The sequence below is a fragment of the Corvus kubaryi genome, unplaced genomic scaffold, assembly GCF_017639235.1.
Source record: "Corvus kubaryi isolate FWS band 111438036 unplaced genomic scaffold, C.kubaryi_AGA036_p1.0 138, whole genome shotgun sequence".
In the NCBI taxonomy this organism is placed as follows: Eukaryota; Metazoa; Chordata; class Aves; order Passeriformes; family Corvidae; genus Corvus; species Corvus kubaryi.
This window is the reverse complement of record NW_024580672.1, coordinates 12,045,268-12,063,185: the sequence shown is the minus strand read 5'-3', so window position 1 is coordinate 12,063,185 and position 17,918 is coordinate 12,045,268. Positions and strand designations below refer to the sequence as shown.

The following is a 17,918-nucleotide window of genomic DNA, read 5'->3' as shown; positions in this document are numbered from 1 at the left end:
CTGTATTGCATGGCTGTGATTCCACAACACCTGTGGAACTGCGTTTCCTTTGAATTTCCTGTTGAACCAGAGCCACTCCTTGCTTGGGAAGGGTGACAGCCACATCTCCATATACAAAGACACCCTGGAGCGTGGGGTTGGAGATCAGCACCCCACAATGAGTGTTGCTTTAGGGGTGGAATAGCTCTCCTGGCCATGCCTGCAGCCAGCCCTGGGACCATCCAAAGAGGATAGAAAGCAGGGTGTGCTACCACAGACCAGAAAATGTGGTGTCACTCAATTAGAGCTTTTATCGCAGGCAGAGCAAAGTCGGTGGGAGCTGCTGATGGGGAAATGTGGGAGAGCACTGAGTACTCTCCTGAGACTTCTGCTGAAGGCTGCAACAGACTTTGATTTGGGCTAGTCCTGCACCCAGGGCTATGTTCCTCACTGTGTGCAGGAACAGCCAGTGAGATCTGAAATTAACCTAGGTTGAGTGTTCAGCATTTGGATGTATCCTGTGCTTCGTGGCCGAGGCTGATTTGTGTTTTCTTTTCCCTGAACAGGTCTATATCATCAATGTAACATGGTCTGACCTGACTTCCCAGATCATCTACCGGAGATACAGCAAGTTCTTTGACCTGCAGGTAAGCCTGTCCTGTCTAACATAAAATATTATTTCTACTCATGCTTCTAGTCATGTTTCCAGCTGGGTTAATAGTGCCTTTAAATAAAGCTTTGTGCTTGTTTGGTCTGTTACATGTCATGATCTTGAAACTTTCAGACTCTGCCCTTGTAGGGTATAAGATAAGTGGGTGGTATGCTCACAGTGAGTAACGTGCACTGTAAAGACATTTAAAGCTGACATTTTCATGAATGGCTCCTATTGAAGAGGGGATCTAATTTTACATACTTCAGATGCACTTAAAACAGAGAGAGCGCTACATTTTGGGCCTCCAGAAACTACTTACCCGAGTAACTGAGAACAACAGAGCTCTTGCACACTTCCACAGCAGTTCAGTAATGGAGATTGCAGTGGAAACCTTCCAGGGTCTCCTCCTAACCATCTACCTAGCCAGCCAGTGTCCTGGCTCCTGCTGTTTTGTAGAGCTCCTTTGCTCTATTCTGTGCCTGTATATTTAGATATCATCAAAAGCTTTCTTGCTGGATAGCTGCTGACCAAAGTCTGAAACCAGGAAATCAGCTGCTTCATTTCTGGTAGTGCTCCCAGGCACCTGCATGGGTAGGGGGGGCTTTGGGGCTGGTGTTCTGTTTGGCAGTAATCCAGATTCACTGATACTTTTGTATCATTGTAGCTTCGTAGGCAGCAAAACTGTAATTGGCTGGGGTAAAAATAAAAGCTGTGGTTTGAGACTCTTGAACTTTGGGGAAAATGTTGATTTTTGGGCTGGAGCTTGTGTTTGGAGCTGGGCTGAGGTTACAATATCAAGCGAGTCCTCACAGTCAGTGTTGAGGATGTAGCTGACTGCGCTGTGTCCGGAAAAGTAACACTGAGCCTTTTTGCATGTTAAATTACGAAAAAACAGGTTCTTGTTTGAAGTATCTTAAAGAGCTCTGGTTTCATCTTTCCTCCCCTTTATGTTTCAATTCTGGTACTTGGAAACCTGAAGTCTCTAGGCTGTTTTGTAAGCTGTATCAGTTATTGTGGCCCCTGGCCTTTCAGGTGAAACGTGACCATTTCTACAGCCAGTCCTAATGTCTGTTTGCTGTGTGGCCGGAACACCAGAGAGGGATGTTCTTAAGCTTCCTCTTGTGCTCATCTCTACTTCTTACTGGGCTGAAGTGCCAGGGCTGCCAGTCCCACTACTGTAAGAGTATGTCAGCATCTTCTCTGTGTCTGCTGTACCTGCTAAAGATGCACAGCTCCCTAGTCACAAACATTTGTTGTCAGCATGCGAATTGTGGCCAAAACTGTTTCTTTCTTTTTCTCTCTTCTTTTTCTTTTCGCCACAGTTCTGTTTTCATGTATATGTTGTTCTGGGTCTCCCGGCCTTTCCTGGTAGGTTTGAAAAGTTCCCATCAAGTGTGGAGTTATCAATGGGGTTAGTGTGTTGGACAGGAAATGATGTCTCAATCAGGGAGTGAGTCCTGAAAGGTCCCATTGATAAGTGCAAAGGGGCCTAGCCAGTGCAAAACTCCCGCTTGCATGACGCTTCTCCCCCCACGAGAAAATACGACAAGAAAATAACAAAATTCCCTTCTTTAACCCTTTTCTCTCCCAGAGATCTCTTTCAGGGCCAACACTGCACGGGCAGTGTCAGCCCTCTCCAACAGCCTCTTTAGCTCTTGCAGCATGAGATGAAGGGTTACAGAAACTGAGGTCTTCATTTGAGATTTCTACGGTCCTGCCACGTTCCTGTACTATGTCACTGTGTCCATCTGTTTCCCAGCTGTGATATGGGGACAAGGCCCTGTGTGCTCAGGCTGCCGTAATGTGCTTTTAGATTCCCAGAGGTGATAGGTGATTTTTTTTTTCCTTCCTATTACTCTTTCTGGGTTTTTGATTATGCCTGAGCATCTGTTAGGTGAGGCAAAGAAAACTGCTTTGGGTCTTGAATTGAAATTTGTATTTCCAGCTTTAATGAGGCTTGCAAAGAGAGTTGGAAAAGCAAATGAATGCTTAGTGGCACTTTGGGTAACCCTTGCATTTTGGGAAACCTATGGCTTGATGTGCAGAGATTCTTGCTCGAAGAGGAATTTGCTCCAGATCTTGGGATGACTTGCACTTTCCAGATTTTTGCTGGAAGCTTGAAATTCTAACTTAGCACTGGTTGAATGTGGGGTTTGCAATCTGATACCATGCATGGTAAGGTGGTCTTAGCATAGTCAATCTACTTTGTTAATGTCCCTGCTTATGCCCATGTGGACATTCCAGGAGAAAACCAAGCAAATGCTTAGGGAGTAACGCTCAGCCAGCTCACGGGCACCACTCATGTCCATAACAGCTGGAGTCCACAGGTCTCTGCCAACTCCACTCGCCCTGCTGTGTCAACGACAGAGCTGCACTTCAGGGCTTCCAAAGCCTGCACGTGTCTCATTTGCTCTTGACTGGAAGTGGAGGAACAAGGGCTGACTTGTAATGACTTAATCAGGGCTGCAGTGCCTGGCGTTGATAGTGAGACTGGATACGACCCATGGGGAAACCCAGGGGGCTGCCCAGGAGCAAGGAGGGAGGAATACAGATAATTAATTTCACTACTCCATTTTCATGTTTCTTTAAAAAAGAGCCCACCCTTCCCCAAACAGCTGTCTCTGTGGGAAGTGGCTCAGTGGTTTTGAGAGCTGCAGCATTAGTAGAAACTGCATTTTTTAAAATACTTCTTTGCAAATTCTATTAGGCACTGCAGGTGGTAAGAGGCTCCTCTGTCCCAAGGATTCGAATCCCAGGAGAGTTTGGCTGTGCTGTTTCAGCAGTGGATATGCTCGAATTGGGAATCAGGTTGTTTTTAAGTTGAGGAATAGGGCAGTAAGGCTGGTCATACCATAGGATTTGTTTGCCCCTCAAAGATGTGAGAAGTACAGCAAACAGAATCCAAAGCAGCAAGCCAAGTGTCAGCCCTGTGCTGCTTCACTGAGGGCTGGATATCTGTAAACACAGGTTTAAAATTAAATTAGGGCATTGCTGCATCATTTAATTGTGCAACCAAGTCACATCTGCTCCTGAGCATAGGTCAAATGATGGCAGCAGAATACATGTGGGTGCCAATGTTTCAGTAAATAGGATTGAAAAGATTGAATTAACTCTGCATAGATGAAAGCATTACTATAAATTGCTTGTCAAATCCAATTATCTATTGTCTTTCACCCTGGACAGACATTTGCACCTGAGCACCATGTGGGGTCAAAGCTATCTCCTAATGTAGTATTTTGAATGTTGTTTTCTTGCACTTGCCTGTAGTGCAGAACAGAGGAGCATGGGGAGAGTCATGTGAACATCACCTGTGGGTAGTGCTGACCCTTGTGACAGGCTGGTGGCTCATTGGGGCACGTTCCCTGGATGCTGTTTGAGGTCTCCTGTCATAACTGATGGATTTGCTGCTGGTGGTTGCAGACTCTGTCCTGAGGTGATAGTTCAATAATGTTCCTGTTGTCTCCAAAGGAGCAGAGAAAGGACACTGTTTTATTAGGATAGCAGGGATAACTCCTGGCATTTCCACTGTGCAGTAAAAGACATCTACAGATGTAAGGCCTGTGTTTTTCTTACTGGAAAATGCTTTTGGGGGTTGTTAGCAGGATGGGGATTTGTAGTTGAGTGTGTCCAGAATTGCCCAAAGCATAAGGTGAAGAAGTGTGGGGATGCATCCAGCTCTCACCCTCCCAGTGGCCATGCTGGGCTGGAAAGCAACCACAAAGTTTGCAGCTGGCAAGAATGAAGGATGGATCTTTCTCCTCTCCCCATATAATCCTTGCAGTTGCTCAGTACCACCTTGGGCTTTTTACAGCTATTATGACCCCAGTTGGGTGCTGGTCCCACTGCTAAGAAATCCCCTCCCCAGCAAAGTGAGCAGGGAAAATGAGACCAAGGATCCACGCCTGGTCTCTCAGCTTCAATCACCAGTGGTCATCTGCTGCATTCTATCCAGTGACTCCAAGTGTCCTGGTCTGACTCCATGCCAAGTGTCCGTGTCTGACTCAGTGCCTGCAGTCAGAGCATGAACAGGACCAACACCTCAGCAGAGGGACCAACCCCTCTGTTCCATGACGATGGCTGGGTCTCTGTGTGTGGAGCTGGGGGAGGATCCTTCCTCACAACAGGTGAAATGCAGCTTTCTCCAAGGCAAAACACAGCAGCTGGATTTAGCAGCATGCCACCATCCCATGGTGGGTGTTTGGCTGCGCGAGAGGCGAACGACATCCCTGCTGAAGCCATGGCAGGAATGTTAGGTAGGCAGATCTCAGTCTCTCCACACAATGACACACACAGGCAGTTTGGCTGCAAGGAGATGTCTGAAATGTCACAATTTTGAAAAGGCAAATAAACAAGGCTCTGTTCAAGCACTAGCTTTGTGTATCAGCAAAATATTATCTGCCCAACATAGTTTGCTGATCTAAGGAGGTTTTCTTCAAAGTGGCACAGAAAGAGGAACTCACTAGCAGCCAATTAGAACATTAAAAGGTAAAGACTATCAAGAATTTTATTAGGAAGAGGAAAGTCATGTAAGGAGTTTTCATCCTGATGATAAAACATCAAGAGCTTCATTTGTTATTGCTAGGGTCATCCTGATTGTTTATAGTGCTATAATGGAGTAACTGAACATTGAAGATGACATTAAACAAAAATGGTAGTATAAAAACTAGTAATTGCAGTCCGTATCTCTGCTTTTCTTACTCAGACTGGAGTTCACATGAATGTTGCTGTTATCAGTCATTCTCCTGCTACACTATACTATAACAACATCCCTTTCTCCATTCCCCAAGCTGTATCAAATAGTGTAATGTCCACTCTCATTCCCAGTTTGGTTGTAACTGCGCCATGTGCCTGAGTACCCTGGATTTCACTGGGTCACTATGATTTGAAACGGGACCTGGTGGCTTTGGCATGCAGGCTTTCTGGGGTAGAGCAAAGAGGGAATTCTGTGATTCTGATGGAATTGCATATATTCGCTCCAGTAGTTAGTTTGGGTTAATTGCCCAAGTGAAGACCCACAGCCCTAATTCTGGTGGTCCAGTGCAGTCTAACTCATTACTGAGCATTTTTGTAGGGCCTCTGGTATTTCATGTTCTTCATGCATTTAGCTCTGCAGGAGTGGTGAATGGACAAGTCCAAGCATGCACTAAGTTTATCAGTGATGAAGAGCATAGGTAAGAATGCAATGGGGCAAGCGTTCTCCTGTGTTTGCAAATGTTGACTCCTAACCCTCAACCCACCAGGCCTCTTCAGCAGGATGAGCAGAGTCACCCACTGGTCTTCCCAGCCATCCAGAGCAGCAGGGTCACTCTGCAATGGGCAACCCTCTCTTCTGTAGGTGCCACCCTGTGCAGAGCCCCTGGCTGACACTGTGGGAAGGGAGGGAAGGAGGGCTGCTGCTGTGGCTCTGCGCGAGATGCAGCTTGCCCCTCTCACGGCGTGGGAGGTTTGTGTTGAAAGGATTCCCAGCCTCTGACGAGCTCAGGGAGTGTTTCTGTTGGGCTGCGTGTGCACATCTGAGGGTGCGTAAGGAGACGGGCAGGAAAGCTGGAAGAGAAGGTGGGGTTGAGTCAGGCAGGGGAGGAACAGCATGGCAGAGATCAGTACATCAGGCTATGGTGCAAGTGCACAGTGAAACTGGGTTCTGCTGCTGGGCTCTGCATGTGCCTCCCTCTGCTCTGGGCTGTGCTGGCCTTGGCCGGGATGGGCTGGGTTGCAAGGATCAAGTTTTCCGTTCCCATTCCCTCGGCGCAGGATGCTGGGCTTCAGCATCCTGGCCCTGCTGTAAATGTTGAAAGCTGCTCTGAAATGCTCCTCCAGACCAGGGGCCTGGCTCCATATCTGACCCATGAGGTTCAGACCCAGTACTTGGCTTCAGGGACATCCCTGATAATCTTGGAACTGGGGGGATGGAGTTACTGCAAGAGCTGTAGGGTTTCATTTATAAACAGCTTCTTTAAGAGCATTATTGAAACTGAAACAAGACTGGGAAAATTCAGAGGAAATCTGAACGTGGGTCTGTCAACACATCTGTTCCCAAAGGTCAGTGCTGGCTCCTTGGGGAGAAATGGCACATCCTTTCTTCTGCGTAAACACGGGCCAGTTGTTTGCTGCTGTTATCCCAGACAGTGAGTGGAGAGGCTGGCAGTGCAAGGTTTACAGGGGATGCAGAGAAACATATTTCTAGGAGGAGCCCTGCACCGCTGTCTGTGAGGGTTGACTGTGCCTCCTGTGTTTCGGCAGCTGTGCTGGAGCTCCTGGTGCAGCCATACTTGCAAGACTTGGCTTTTAGTAGGAGAGACCCCTAAATGCCTGCTCTTAGAAAAACAGCAGCAAGCTTGTAACAGGCCTTCCCAGGGGAAATGAGATGCCCCTGGGAGAAAATTAGTAGCTGACATGGTTATTGAGCTGAGAATGGTTGTCTCCACTGATTTAAAAGGTATCTAAATACCATTTGTCCTTCTAGCCCCTAGTGCCTTAGGATACCAGCTGGCTTGGGGCAGTATCTTTGTGTTCAGTGAATAAATGGAATTGTTTATAATTCTTATTTCCATCATTATTTAAATGTTTGCTTGGCAAAACAATCTGTTCAGCTTCCAGTATTTGTTTTTAAAAGAGACTTTACACGTCAGACAAAGATGAGGGACACGATGAGGAAATGGCAAAGTGCCTGTGCAGCTACAACAGAGGTGCATTGAATATGACCATGGCAAAGAACCCGTGGTTGAGAAGGTGACCCAGCCTATGGGAACCCTCCCCTTTGTACTGTTTCACTTGGGTTCTGTTGGAGCATAAAGCTGACACTTGAATATTGCCCTTATGCTGCAGCATGGGAATCTCCTGCAGGGTGGCTACAGGGCAATATTTGCTGCTCAGCACCAATCCACCTCTCTGGCCAGGACATGGGTGACCTTAGAAAGTGAGGTGGTGGCTTAGCCAACTCCTCAGGGTGTGACAGCAGCAAGGCAAGAACAGAGATGATACCCATGCCAGTCTCTTGGTGGTCTGGGCTCTATGTGTAATTAGGCAAATGAGTTTTGTTGGTTTGGGTTTTTTTTAAGAAATATTGGGAGCATCACAAAGAGGTTGTTGATTTCTTAGCTGTGTCCTTTTAGCTGTATATGGTCTGCCTCTAGCAGGCGCAGAACACAGTGAAATCGGTCAAAAGTGTTATGGTCTGGGATTATTCCCTTGCTTTCTGGAGTTTTGGTTTGTGTAAGTTGTTCTTACCAGTAGTACCTACATCCCCCCCTTATTGCTTGCTGGCTTGGAGGCTGTGAGGATGTTGGAGACCCTGTATTATAGGAAGGCCTTTCCTGGATACAGCCACAGAGAGGAAAAGCAACAAGTTCTTCCTAATGAACTGAAGTGACTTACATCAGATCTGGAATACTCAGACTTATTTTCATAGGTGTTGGTTGCTTTACATGTTAAAAATCCAATGTATCAGGAGCATGAGTCCCTGCAAGGTTGTAGTGCTAATGGAAATCTAAAAACATTCCTGAAATTGCCAAAAATTCTGAATCTAGTATGGGGCCCAGACCTTCTGGTTTTGTGCCTGGACAGTATCTCATACAAGGGTTTATGCAGAATCATAGTAAAAACTGGGCTGAAAGCCTTTCTTCATTGGAGTGTGTAAGGCTCAATGTATACCTCCCATTTTACCCCTCCTCCATCTATAGTATTTTGGTGTTGGGAGCTCTCATCATAGATCTCCACAGCAGGAATTAAAGCTCAGCCTTGGGAGCAGCCCACTTGTTTGTTACCCTTGTTCCAGGTTTTGTTTGCTGGAACAATAAAACATGGGAGTGCGGTTTGGCTGTGGGACCGGCCCCAGCCAAAGCTACAGCTCTGGAGCTGCTGGCCTCACACAGGCAGCAAATTCTCCAAGTGCCACTTTATTAGCATATTTCCTCTTACCAGATATTAAGATCAGCCTTTTTTTTTTTTTTTTTTCCTGGAATATCTGTGTGAAAATTAAATTCCTTGGCAGGATTTTTCCATGGCCTTTTTTTCCCCGAAGCACCCAAGCCCCAAAAGTTCAGGCATGACAATTCCACCCCCTCCACTACGTTGTCGCTCTCCCCTAATCGTACCCAGCTTTCAATTATTTATACTGCCGGAAAATTGCATGGAGTTCACACCCCCAGCCCTGAAACACAATTCCACTTTTGTGCAGGGAACACAATCCTTCACTTTCATTAAGTGTGCGGAGACCAAGATGAGAAGTGCCTGTTGTGTTCGCATCCCTTGGCTCGTGATGAGAGGAGCTGGTTGTTTTTGCAAATGTCCTAAATAGCCCTGGAAGGGTTACGGGGAGTTTATTTACATTATTGCATTTAAGTGCAAATAGAAAATTGCCCAGCCATAATGGAAAGTTTATGCAGGGTTCTGTCAGGGCTCTTTTCCATGTCACCTCACCCCTCCCGGCTTTCTGCTCTGACAGGCTCAGATGTGGGAAGGCCCTGTCTGGAAGGAGCAGTAGGTCTTGGTCCTGTCACACCATGGTTTGCTTACAGGACACAGAAGAGCATCAACTGGCGTCTCTTCCACTGTGGACTGTCCTGCCTGCCATAGGAAAGGCTCCTGATCAGGCTCACCCCAGCCTGATTTATGAGCACTGGGTGCTATTTGCTTCTTCCCCATAGCATCTGAATGACTGATCTTTTCATCATCAATGTATGGAGCGTGAAGTAGGGAATTTGTTTGCCCCTATTCCCTTCCTGCTTGCCTCCAGTCACAGCATGGTTCTTCTTTTCTGCAACCAGAACAGTTTCATGTCTCGTGCAAATGCAAGTTTGTTCCCACTGCAAAACTGTCTTTTGCAATTTCCACTTCTCTCCCTTCAGGGGAAGCATTGAAGTGGAGTGGTCAGGGCAGTAAAACCCACAGAACTGAGCAGACACATGGTGAAGTCACGCAAAAAGCAGGAATAGTGATGCTCTGGAGGAAGCTCAGCTTTGTGCACACTCCTTCCTGGGTGCCCTGTTTGAACAGCATTCAGCCAGGCTGAGGGCTTTGCTCTGCATCTTTTGCTTTTCCATTTAAAAGGAGAGTTCTGGTCTGTCGGATCTGTGCAGGAAAGGGAGGGCTTGAACTCTCATAGCACATCAGATCCTTTGGCATTGCCCTGGCAGCCTCCTGAGTCCACAACTGCCACTGGCCATTTACCTACACAAGTGCCCATAGCTGAAGTTTTTTTAAGCTATCCCATCTGGGACCCTGTGAGGGTGCAAAGGCAGCAGAGCAGAGAGTTGCAGTCCAATGAGGAGGTTCCCACTTCAACAAGTTGCTGACAAGTTCTTGATGGCAGGAGCTGTGAACGAGCTCACAAAGGACTAAGCAGAGACTCAGAAAAGCATCCCAGTGTGTTTAAGATAATTTCTATAATACTACAGTACAAGCAGAGCTCTCTAGTAAAGCCATTCTTGAGGCATCAGTGTTGATCCAGGGGTGCCTCTGATTCACCAGGTCAGTCAAGGGCAGATCCTAATCGATTTAGTGGTGCTTTTGCAAACAGAGGTTACATCAGAGCCATGTGGCTGGGTCTTGATGCATTTGTTTTTTAAAGGGTGTGTTAAGAAAACCAGTGAGACTTGCTGAGCTGCTCCCTTCAGCCAGATGTTTTGAGAGAGGTGAAGGACAAACCACGAAAACACTGTGAAAAAGAGGGGAAAATGCCAAGTGGGAAGAAATTAGAAAGCAAACTAGAAAAGGACTAAGTAAAATTATAGTAGGGAAAAAATTCTTTCGAAGGGCCAGGATGAGTTTAATGATTGAAGTTTTGTCTTAGAAGGGAATACACCTTATCCACCTGGACCAAAAAATTATTTCACAGACATTTCTTTTTATCTGGCTAATCTCTGGCTTTTGACAGCGCAGTGAATTGGGATGTTGTGGCCTGTCTGTTGTCTGGGGATCTTTGAAATCCAAGTCCAGGCTTTTCCTGGTCACTACAGTGACATGCTGCTGCTTGAACAAAACTGCTATGTGTTTTCCTGGTGAAGAAAATGTGTTGTGGGATGGCACATGATGAACACCTGTGTCTTTGTAACAAGTCCAGGTTGTCTGGTAGTTTTTTGTGTGTTGGTAACTGTTGGTGCAGCTTTGCAAAAGCCTCTGTTGCCACGTGCAACCCTCTTTTGTATTACTGTGCTGAGGGTTAGAGGGTGTCGGTTGCTTGCACATAAGGGTAGGATTTAGCATTTGGTGCTTCCGGAGGTGGTAGAGATTCATTTGCCATTGGATTCTGGGAATAAGGCAGATGGAGCAAGTGGTGTGCTCCATGAAGGTGGTCCCTGGTCATCCTTATGTAAAGGGGAAGTTTTCAAAAGGTGCTTCCAAGGTAGAGAGGAGCCCTGCAAAGTTTCGGGTTCGTTCTGGGTGTGGGAGAGCCCTGGATTATGCAGCTGAGCAAGGGTGTGCTGTGAGCTGCAGGAGCACTAGGGCTGTCAGTTCCTGCCTGTTGTTATTAGGAAACCTCATGCTGAATCCTGTTCCACTCTTAGGTCAAAATATATTTCATTGCCTTAACGTGGAAATGTTTTTTGTGTAATTAGGAGCTCGGAGTCTGTGGAGTGGAAGAAGGAGGGGGGAACTTCTGGTGCGGCAAGAAGGTTATCTGGAAATATCCACCCATAAAATGGGGGCTATAATCAGCTCTCCTGGAGAAAGTTTATTCATTAATGTTTGTAAAATGCTTGGAAGTCTTTGGCTTGGAGTGTTTTTAACACAGCCAAATGTTAGCTGTATTACAGTAGCTAAGCCAGACCGTAATGACCACATTCCCTCTCCTCCCCCTGAGCCCCCAGACATTTCTGACAGGGTTTGGTGAAGAAGTGAAACATCAGCAGAGTGACCAAAGAGAAGTGAAGTGCTCAGCAGAAATATAAATAGTGCTTTTCGTTCTTGGGATTATGTCCTGGTCCCATGGAGTCTCGTGGTCAGAAATGGAATTTATAGAAGGGATGAGGAGTTTATTTCCGAGCTTGTACCATGTTATCCCAGTTGGTAACTGGTTTAGGGTCCTCCTGAGTTAGGATGCACTGGTGGCTTTTGGGTGATTACAGTTATCCCAGCTTGTCTCCATGGGAAGTCACCTGAGTGAGACTGGCATACTGGGATGGGAGGGAGACATGGCTGTGGATGGAGTGCATGGTGAGCAGGGGAAAGACTTCACTGGGGCAAAACAAGGAGGCCCCAGAGCAGGATGTAGGGAGAGCTGGTTTGATGGACTGCTCAACTCTGGCTGCCCCTAAATGCCCCTTGCTCCGTGCCTGTCCATGTCTTACAGCATTGTGTATCCCCTGTCAATAACAGAATAGCATTTGCCTTTTGTTTTGCCTGATCTCTGGTCTCAGGAGGTGAAACTTGCTGATGGCATTGGTGGCAGCAAGGATCATTCCTTTTCATGTGAAGGAATTGGGGGGGATTCAGTCCATGCTGTGTCCCTGCAGTACCTGTGGATGAGATTGCAGCACAGACACAGCAGGTAAATGGATGTGCCAGGAGTCATGGTGTAAGGACACATCCCAAAGAGTGAGTTCCTCTTACAGAATTGTTCTCTGGGCTTGCAGGCATTTGCTCTGGGTGGCAACCAGGAACATCTCATTAGCATGACCTGGTGTGTCATGTGTTGAGACACAACCCATAGCTCTCCTAGCCAGCTCTGACACTCTGGCTTGTGGTGATGTATCCATTCTCTGGCCTCACCCAGGCTTAGGCTGGGATGGCTTCCTGCCTTGGGGACTGCATTGCTAATCTTTGCCTGAAGATTTGAGGTACCCAGACATGCCTTGGTATGGGGGAGGCTGCTCTGCATTGTTATGATGGGTCTCAACTAGGTGAGGAAGGAGATGTCTCCAGCCCAGAGGCAGAGCACAGTGTTGTGTGCACCCTGTAGCAAGTATGCTGGGAAGGTGGCTTGGCAAAACAGAGGCACCAGCACTTTCCCCAGAGACCTGATGTTCCTAGTGATCCATCATCCTTCGAAAGCACCCTCTGATCGTGGAGCTCACAGCCAAAGACTGACCCAGCGCTCGCCTCTAATCTCATCTTTCCTCCAAGAGTCTGGTCCCTGGAAAGTTGCAGCTCTCCAAGAAGACATTCCAGGGGGGTTTAATCACTGCACTCGCTCCAGCCCTGCTGTGCTTGTGGTCTAAGCACCTGCTGTTTCATTTAATTAGCAACAAATGGGAGGCGTGGGTTGGGGGAAGAGAGAGCAGCACCCTGGTGAAGTATTTGCTGCGATGTGATGTGTTTTATTTTGGGTCCGGAATGGAGGCCATGAGGAACATTTTCCAGAGGGCTCCATAAACCACCTCTGTTCACAGGGTGATTATTTGAGGAGGGAGGGGAGTGTGGATTTAAATCGGTGCCACTAATTTCTGCAAACAACCGCATTATTTTTAATTCATACTCCAGACTCCCTCCGCCCATGGCTTGATGTTGGGAGCTGTGAATTTTCCACGTCATAACAAAGTCCCTCTATAAAAGAGAGCCCTTTAAATATATTTCAAAAAATTGATTTCAAATATATCAGGCTGTCAAATAAGTCAATATTCAGAATGGAAAACTAACTCTTTCCTTCCTTCATAGTGGCCAGCTCATTTATTTGTATTTCAGTAGCACATACCAGCTCTGAGCAGAGGTATGTCTGTCTGGTGTTAAGGGCTAGAAAAGGCATGAGAAGCTGCAAGGTAAGTCAAAAGAAATAATGCCTTTGTTCACCATGATCAGTTAAGCTTGGGAGCTCTCTTTTGAAATCAGCATGTTACGTTGCAGCAGCATTTTACCAATGGAAGGAAGGGAGATGGGGACAACTGGGAAGGCAGACTTCAAGACTGAACCACTTGTGATGCACAGGGGCTGTGTCCTGTCTTTGGGAGATCAGCAGCCAGAGCTCTGTGCAGGGAAGATTACAGTCACAGCTTCCATGTGCTCCAGCCCACCAGCACTGGGAGCTCCTTTTCTCCATTGGGGTGGCAAGTTTCACAATGATCTCTCATACTTCTACTGGTGCAAACTGTAATTCTTACAGTTATTAATTAGTCTAAGGGCACAAAATGTACATTGGCCTCTTGTCTGATTTTCTTCAGGCGGTGGAAGCACCATAAGAGCTGCAAGACAGAACACTGAAGTTTTTCCCTGCCCTGACTAAAGCAGGAGAGCTGGGTTTGAGAGATTTATCCTTTGGATTCCCTGTTCTGAAAGAGTTCATCTCCCATGGATTTGAGAGGATAAATTACTATGTGGCTGTCAGGTATCCAGATGCAGCAGTGACTGTGGTCATGTCAAGAACTCAGACTGATCATTTTGTTCTCATGTGGAGTTTTAAATTCAGTCCTGGGTATTGGGTTCTGCTCCAAGGACAGTAAAAGTTCACAGAAAATTCTCTTCTTTTGAGATTATGACAATCTTGAAATAGAGAAATTCTTGCTGTATGTCCATTCTACAGGCCTTCATTATTAGAATAGAATATTCCAGTTGGAAAGGACATAAAATGACTGTGTAGTCCAGCTGCCTGGGCACTTCTGGGCTGACCAAAAATTAAAGCAAGTTAAGGGCATTGTCTAAATGCCTCTTAACTACTGAGAGGCTTAGGGCATTAACCACTCCTCTAGGTAGCCAGTTGCAGTCTTTGACCACCCTCACAGTAGAAAATAAGCCAGTGTGTAGGTACTCATTACCTACATAATCATCATATGCTCACTGCTGTCAGTGTGGCACCATGATAGCTGCTGGCTCCAAGTGTGATAGAAGCTTCCCTGGGAAGGGAATTTGATTGTGCCTGAAAATCCAGTGGCATCATAAAACCCCCTCAGCTTTACATGAGTGCCAAATAATGGAAAAGTGGCCTCTGCATCCTAGAATTCATTGATTTTGCAGAAATTGGCTCTTTTTCTTGCTTTTTGGAGTAGTTTAATTGATTTTTTTTATCTGCTTGCAGGCACTCAGGGCACCTGCACATGTCCCAGAACTGTCAAGACTCCTGCAAGTCAGCATTATACTCAGAATCAACCCCATAACCCAACCCCAGCAGTGTCTCTTCCTCATCTTAGTTTTTCCTTCTTTCTCTATGTTCCTATCTGATGATAGAACTAGGTTCTTTCTGCATGGATCAAATATGGAAGCAATACCTTGAGGGACTCATTCAGAGTCAGGATATGAAGTCTGGAGTTCTTTTTCTACCTTTGACATTTGAGAGATGCTTTTAAGTAGACGAGATACTATTACAGTGTCAGCCCATCTGTCAGCAGAATTGGTGTTTGAATCTCCCATTCCTGTGCTCACTTCTAACAGAAAGGCAAGTGAAGCTTGCCTTGGCAGTTTACCTTGTTGCATGTCTCAGTATGGTTAGGAAGGGAAATCTGGTTTTGTTTTCAAGCCTCTGTTGTACTTGCAGTGTTTCATGCTGTTCAGTCCCACATCCAGGCAAGGGGATCACCTGCCCAAGCTGCTCTTGCAGTTTCCCTTGTAATGGAGAACAGCCCCTTTGCCTCCCTTTTCCCCTGCTGGCTCTTGCTTTCGAAACATGAGCATCTTCCTCTGGCTTGAAATCCTACTCCAGGCTGATACTGATCTGCAGGGTTCAAAGCAGGGGTGGGATTTCAAAGCCTCCTTGACCATATTGGATCTGCAGTGTGACGCTCAGGCCGTGCTGAAAGCCTGAGTTTTGAGGCACATTTAATCACATCCCTGCACCTGTTAGGGTGGAAAAATTTTCTTCTGAGTTTTGTTTCTGTTGTTCCTAAGCCACTCTCAGGTTTTCCTTCGTTCTTGCCCAGCACAATGTTCTCTGGCATCTGACCTCGTGGAGAGACATGCCCCAGTCCCAGATGGAGGGCTAGAAACAATTGTCTTTACCTGGCTCAGCAAAATAGTTATTTGTGTGTATGTGTGTGTCTGGTAATGTAATTTATTTGGTCAGTTACTTGAGCCAAAGGAAGCCCTAATTAAGCAAGATAACTTTGCATCTGGGTTGCTGGCAAAGAGCAGTTCTCTGTACTGGCCATGGGAGTGTAGTTGCTGCCCTCCCATGCCTTTTCTGCCCATGTTTGATGACAAAGGGAGGTTGGCAGTAGCTGTGATTTGTTGAGGCTGGTGTCTTGCTTTCTGATGGAAAATGGGCCATTCTGTGCTCTGATATTTTTCTTACTCTCAGGAGGGTGCATACGTGGAACCTAATTTTTGAAGTTGCTTGTGCCCCATAGAAAGCAGTTGATGTGTCATTCCTTCTCCCACCTCCTACTCACTTCACTTCTTTCTTGGTATCTTTTTCTTTTATTTATTCAATCGAACTTCTAGTGCTAGGTTCTGCAGATGGCAGCTCTCTAGAGCTGATTCCTTACAGCCATAATGCTGAGGTGCTAAAGATAGATAACCCTATGGAGGGACACAAGGATCATGTGGACTTTCAAAACCAGCAGCCAGGTCTCCTACTGCAGTGCCATCAGACAGCTTGACTGCTGCTCATTCGGGAATTACAGGGCCTGGATATGGCCTGAATCTCTTTGATGCAAGTTAGTGTCTTCCTGGATACTTTCTGTGACAAAATATCATCATGTAATTTCAGGAGGAGTCTGTGAAATGTTAATTTCCTACCTGAGCCAGGGGCTAGGGCAGAAGAGAGCTGTGTGGTACCTGCAGCTTGTTGGCCTTTCAACACATTTTTGAGGATGTTTCTACAATCTGGACATCTTTCTGATGTTTCTTTATTGTGGCTTTGTGTGATGGAGAGGAGGAGAGAACAGACAAGTGCAAATCCACAGGGAGGATGAGAAATAACCCTGGATGCCTGCACAGTGCCCAGCAGGACACAAATGACTGTCGTGCTTGTTTGCCCTGCCTGTCTGCCCCATCCAGCTTCTAAAGCTGGTCACAAGATGTGAAAAGGCATAGAAATATGCATCATCACTGCTCTTGTCCTGGATGGACATCAGCCTGTCCATCAAAGCAGTTTGTAGGTCACCTTCTTCCCCTCAGAAATGTTTTGGATGGAGCTGCTGGATGTGATATGTTGTTGTGGCTACAATTTCCTTGCTTTCCCTAGCACCCTTTCCTTGAATCACCCAAGCACACTTTGCATAGTGCACACCCAGTGTGTACCCTTCAGTTGGCCACCGTGGTTTGCATGTGTGGCCAGGCAGGCTGGAGAACACCTGTGTTTTTGTTTTATGACTGAGAACATGCCCAGTTAAGTACCAACTGTTCCTGGTGCTGCACTGCTCCTCGTGTCACTGGAGGAGGATCCGCCAGAGGAGAGCAGGCATGGATGCTCACTGGCAGGCTGGACATGTACCCAACTGCCTTATGAATCCACAGGTGCTGCTGCTCAGCCCACACGGACACCCTTGGCTTAAAACTCTGCTGCTGCCGTGACAGGGATGGGAACAACAGCTCTGGCTTTGAAGGCAGCACTGTGCTGTCTGTGGTGGGTAACAGTGTGCTGGGTACCTCTTGCACCTGGTACTGCTGACCATGGGCTCACTGTCAGGTCTTACAAATGCCACTAGGCAGGGATATAGCCTGGAAACCTCCTGTGGAAGGACAGAGCTGGAAGGAGTCCCTCTCCTCCTGGATGCAAGCATCTGCCTCCATGTGCTCTTTCTCCTTCACAACTTGTAGCAGTTTTCTCATCTGGAAGTTTGGAAAAGTCACAGCCCTGACAGTATTTCTTGACAGCGTGCCTGTGCCACTTAAAAGCTACTGAGATAAAAAAAGACCAAAATAACCTCTTTGCCATTGTCAAAGACCTCCATCGATGCTTTTCATACCCTGCCAAATATTACATGTGATTAGTTGGTATGATACACAGAATAGCATCTGGTCCACAAGGAATGCGTCCAGAGACGGATGATTATGAGCTGAATGAAAATCCTGGAGTAGGGCTCGAGCCTGCAGAGCATAACACGGGGGCCCTGTAAGCACTTGGAGTGCCCACCCGGCTCCGAGCAGCACACGCAGCCGCCGTGGCCGCCGTCCAAGCCCGTCTACTTTCCCAGGGTTTGCTTTCATTCTCAATTAAATTAATGAAAGTCCTCAGGCAGACTTGTACTTACAAAAATAAGATTTCAGTCCTAGCCTCCATTCTTAGGGTGCTGGGTCATGTCCTGCAGGACATGTTGTCCCTTCTCCCACTGCAGTCATGTGTCATGGTTTGGTCCATCTACAAGGTCCTTTGGGACAGCTCTGGTCCCAGAACCCCTGGGATTCTCATTCTGGGACTTTATGACTCAGATGTTACCCAAATTCCCCTTTCACTTTTAAAGCGAGAATGTTGTCCATGCTG

General features: G+C 46.7%; 1 protein-coding gene across 2 annotated transcripts in view; it reads left to right on the top strand.

The window, feature by feature from the left end:
• The first annotated feature begins 529 nt into the window (after window positions 1–529).
• The window catches only part of SH3PXD2A (SH3 and PX domains 2A), a 210,114-nt gene continuing 192,725 nt past the window's right edge, over window positions 530–17,918 (top strand). For both annotated transcript variants that reach the window (XM_042019253.1, XM_042019252.1), the window contains exon 1: window positions 530–626. The gene's annotated coding sequence lies outside the window, so the exon portion shown is untranslated. The remainder of the gene's footprint in view (window positions 627–17,918) is intronic.